This window comes from Gracilinanus agilis, chromosome 4 (assembly GCF_016433145.1).
Source record: "Gracilinanus agilis isolate LMUSP501 chromosome 4, AgileGrace, whole genome shotgun sequence".
NCBI lineage: Eukaryota > Metazoa > Chordata > Mammalia > Didelphimorphia > Didelphidae > Gracilinanus > Gracilinanus agilis.
The window spans coordinates 337552239-337557379 of record NC_058133.1 but is presented as its reverse complement, the minus strand read 5'-3'; the positions used below and the strand labels follow the sequence as shown (position 1 = coordinate 337557379).

General features: G+C 35.8%; 1 pseudogene; it reads left to right on the top strand.

Moving 5' to 3' along the window:
• Nucleotides 1-1900: 1900 nt before the first annotated feature.
• On the top strand, nt 1901-3097 carry LOC123246528 (annotated as a pseudogene).
• The last annotated feature ends 2044 nt before the right edge of the window (nt 3098-5141 follow it).

Genomic DNA, 5141 nt, shown 5'->3' with positions numbered 1-5141 from the left:
TTTTTTAAGTAGACCATCATATCATCTGCAAAGAGTGATAGCTTAGTCTCTTCATTGCCTATTTTGATACCTTCAATTTCTTTTTCTGCTCTAATTGCTACTGCTAATGTTTCTAGTATGATGTTAAATAATAGAGGAGATAATGGGCATCCTTGTTTCACTCCTGATCTTATTGGAAATGCTTCTAATTTATCCCCATTGCATATGATGCTTGTTGATGTTTTTAGGTATATACTGTTTATTATTTTTAGGAAAGGTCCTTCTATTCCTATACTTTCCAGGGTTTTCAATAGGAATGGATGCTGTATTTTGTCAAATGCTTTTTCAGCATCTATTGAGGTAATCATGTGATTTTTGTTTGTTAAGTTATTGATATGGTCAATTATGTGGATGGATTCCTAATGTTGAACCATCATTGCATTCCTGGTATAAATCCCACCTGATCATGGTAGATGATCCTCTTGATCACTTGCTGGAGTCCCTTTGCTAATATTCTATTTAAAATTTTTGCATCTATGTTCATTAGGGAGATTGGTCTGTAGTTTTCTTTCTCTGTTTTTGATCTCCCTGGCTTTGGAATCAGTACCATATTTGTGTCATAAAAGGAATTTGGTAGGACTCCTTCTTTGCTTATTATATCAAATAATTTGTATAGTATTGGGATTAGTTGCTCTTTGAATGTCTGATAGAATTCACTTGTGAATCCATCAGGCCCTGGTGACTTTTTCTAAGGGAGTTCTTTGATGGCTTGTAAGTACCCCCAAAGAGATCATAGATAAACAGACTTGTACGAAAATATTTATAGCCGTGCTTTTTGTGGTGGCAAAAAACTGGAAAATAAGGGTATGCCCTTCAATTGGGGAATGGCTGAACAAATTGTGGTATATGCTGGTGATGGAATACTATTGTGCTCAAAGGAATAATAAACTGGACGAATTCCATGTGAACTGGAGAGACCTCCAGGAATTGATACAGAGTGAAAGGAGCAGAGCCAGAAGAACATTGTACACAGAAACCAATACAGTGTGGTAAAATAGAATGTAATGGACTTCTGTTCTAGCAGCAATGCAATGATCAGGACAGTTCTGAGGGATTTACGGAAAAGAATGCTACCCACATTCAGAGGAAGAACTACAGGAGTGGAAACAGAAGAAAAACAACTTCTTGAACACATGGGTTGAGGCAGACTTGATTGGGGATGTAGACTCGAAACTACCACACCAATGCAACTATCAACAATTTGGAAATAAGTCTTGATCAATGACACATGTTAAAATCAGTGGAAATACACATCTGCATTGGGGGTGAGGAGGAAGTTGGGGGTGAAGGGAAAAGTAAGAGCATGAATTATGTAACCATGTTAACTTTTCAAAAACATAAATATTAATAAATGTTTTAAAAAACTCAGTGTTGGAGATGAATGCAAAAAACAAAAAAATAAAAAAGAGTAAACACATCTTCTACACTATCAATATAGATACTTAAATAACTCAAGATTAATTGGATGTAATTCCAGAGAAAGTTGATAAAGAAAAATATATGAATTCATTAATAAAACTTGTAGATTCTCAAGAAGTCTTTAAATTAAAATATAGCTTACATTGTAATGTTGTCTTAGTTGGATATAACAGCTCAGAATTTGGAAGTGCTGAAAGTGTCACAGAATACATGAGAAAATATTGGTACAAACTATGTAATATTAACTTTCAGAGTTTACACCTCTTTTTCACTCCTGCTTCAGCTTGGATTCTGAAGTAGAAACTGCTCCTGGAAAGGAAGTATCACAGGGGTAGACTTGGGATCAAGAAACCTGAGGTACAGATCCTCCCTGGGGGAGCACTGAGACTCAGGAGGAAGTGTGGTATCACTGGGGTGGAGAGTGGCAGCAGTGGGCTCTGGGATGGGCAGCACTGTGTGCACAAGGGTAGCCATCAGTAGCTCTTTCTCAACTCAAAAGATAAGAATATTAATTTTGGGATTAGATCTAGCTGAAAAGACATCCTTTTGTACAGATTACAAATTGGAGAAGTTGTCACTACTATTCCCACCATTAGTTTCAAGGTAATATACAATATTTGAGAAGGTAATATACAAAAACCTTAAACTTCATGTCTGGGATTTAAAAGGGTAGACAAGTATCAGACCATAATGGAGATGTGATCATTCAAGTACAGATGCAATTCATTGTCATGGATAGTTGTGATCAAAACCATATTGGAGTTTCCAAGTCAGAATTAGTTGTCGTAGTAGAGGAAAAACACCTAAGAAAGTGATTTTAAAGGGGAAAGGGCTCATTTGTACAAAAATATTTAGTTACTCTTTTTATAGTGTCAAAGAAGTGGAAATTGTAGGGATGTCCATCAAATGGTTAGTGGCTGAACTAACAGTAGTATATGATTGAGATGGAATACTTTTGTGTCATAAGAAATAATGAGCAGCATGATTTAAAAAAAACTGGAAAGAATTACATGAGCAGATGCAGTGTGAAGTAAACAGAACCAGGAGAATATTATACACAGTAATAGCAAAATTTCATTATAATCAACTGCAAAAGACTTAGCTATTCTTAGCAATATAATATTTCAAGACAGTTCTGAAGGACTTATTCCAGAAAATCTATCCACCTGCAAAGAAAAAACTGATGGAGTCAGAATACATATTGAAGAAAACTATTTTCACTTTATTTCTGTTTTTGTTTTTGTGTTTTTTGTTTATATGAGTATTTTCTCACAACAGTGATGAATTCAGAAGTATGTTTTGTATGATCATATGTTTATAACCTAGTTCAAACTGCTTACCATCTCAGGGAGGAGAGAAGAATGGGAAGTTGGGAGACAATTTGGATCTTGTAATTTTGGGAAACATATGTCAAAAATTATTATATGTAACTGGGAAAGTAAAATATGAAAAAAGAAATGTTATAATGATGCTTTCAAATAAACAGGACACGGAACAGGCCATGAACTTCATGGTAAATTCACCTGGTTTCCCTGCCTTGAAGGACTGAAAAGGGTAAATTTAAAACATCTCAACAACTAAAGACAAAAGTCTTGATGAGTTACTGGAATGGTTAGTAGAAATGGCAAAGAGGCAGTAGCTTCACACTATGAAGGTGAAATCATCAGATGTGGCCTAATTAGGAGAGAGTATAGTAGAATTATATCCTCTTTTTTAATGGAAGGCAATAGGTGATAATGGTGTAATAATAAAGGGAGCCAGTAATAGATGTTGATAGAAGGGAGAGAGAGAGAGGGTCTATGTGGTGACACTCTCCTCCAGCACCCATTAAGTGTCAGACATTGTACTTATTACAGGTATCCCTTCCACAATGTAGGGGCTAAGGGTGCAGTTCTATGGAGATATGGAAAATCAGGGTGAAAACTTTTGACCTTCCCTTCATACAAGAGAAGTCTGAATTTTTTTTCCATTTCTTTTATGGAGAATTTACCATACCTTATTTTAAGATTTGAGTTAAGTATTTGTTCATAGGTTATATAGGTCAATGTTAACAGTTCTAGTTTTTGTATGTCATCTGCTGACATTCGCATTATTTTTACAAACTTTAATTTCAAAAAAGAAACTATATATTTATGGTATTAAAAGATATAATATGTTAATATTATACTATATCATATATATATATTATGCATTTCTGATTTTCTAAAAATATTCTGTTTCATCTGTGACTTCCCATTTAATTTCTTATGGAAACTTAATATATATTGAAACCAGGATGAGGAACATTGAGTTGTGAAAAGGATATCTACACTTTACAAATATGACCTCATTTTCTCCTCATCACAACCTTGGGAAGCTGGGGCTGTTATGATTCCTAATTTATAGTTGAAGAAGCAAACAGGTTTTCTTAATTGCCCAGGGTCCCTGTGGCCAGATTTAAACTCAAATCTTCCTGACTCCAAGACCAACATTCTATGTTCTGTGCCACTTAGTTTCCTAGAAGGAGGACAGCCAATACATCCCAAGATTATATTAATTTGGGGGTAATATTTTTCTTAGGTTGGCACAAAACACTGCTGAAATGCTGTGTTAATAGTTAAGTGAAATCTCAGATTTTTCCGCAAACTACTCATTGTGGTTTATAGGATGTTCAGAGAAGACCAGCACTTCTGGTGTGAGGGCTTGCCTAGCCCTTTTCAGGGATGCTTATCCCCCTTTGGTGTTCACCTATCACCCAAATATCACCTGTGGCTCCAAGAAGGTGTGGCATTAGGAGTAACAATAGTCTGTTAAGACCATCTGGGCAGAGGGACTATATACCAGTTTGAGGGTAACCAAGAGACCTCAAACCAATTATTGAATTGAGGGGATGTCTCTACCTAATCATGTGAAGACTTCCCCTCAGGGGAATGGGTGGATGAGAACAATTTTTTCTTTTTTTTAATTTTTTAAATTTTTTTTTAGAAAAATTTTTCATGGTTATGTGATTCATGTTCTTACTTTCCCCTTCACCCCCCCAAACACCTCCCCCAAGAAAAATTTTGTTCTAAAGGCCATGAAGGCAGCTGAAGAAGGTGCTGTGAAGTGTTTGAAGTGGGACAGATCTTGGACAACTTGTCCATTTCATCCAACTCTCTAATTTTCAAACTAAGGAAACTGAGGTCCTTAGAGTGATTTGTCCGAGTTGTGACATTGAGTTAAGGGCAGGCCCACCAGTAAACCTCTGGTCTTCGGAATTGTAGTCCAGCATCCTTTCTACCTTACTACATTAATCACTATGATTTGTTCAGAAAGACTCAGCTCTACCAAAAATAAAAAAAGGATCTTGATGGCAAAGGACAATTGAATAATGGTCTATGCAAATATTTTTGAACGACCTGCTTATTTTATAGTTTGTAACTATTGAATGAAAGGAAGCCTTGGGGAAGTCTTGGTATCAAAAGACTTAACACTGATTAAGTCTAGTTTCACTGACAGATTGAATTTCTAGACAACCTAATCAAAAGAAAAGAAAGAAAATTAGCTGAGGTTCCCTTGTTTTTCTGAGCGGGGAAGGGAATGGTATGGACACTGTAGAACATCTCTAGATATGATTTAAGACCTACCAAAGGAAGGTTGATCCCTTTGCTTTGGGGAAGAATTTCCAAAACCATGTTTTACAGAACCCTTTTGATTCATGTGGC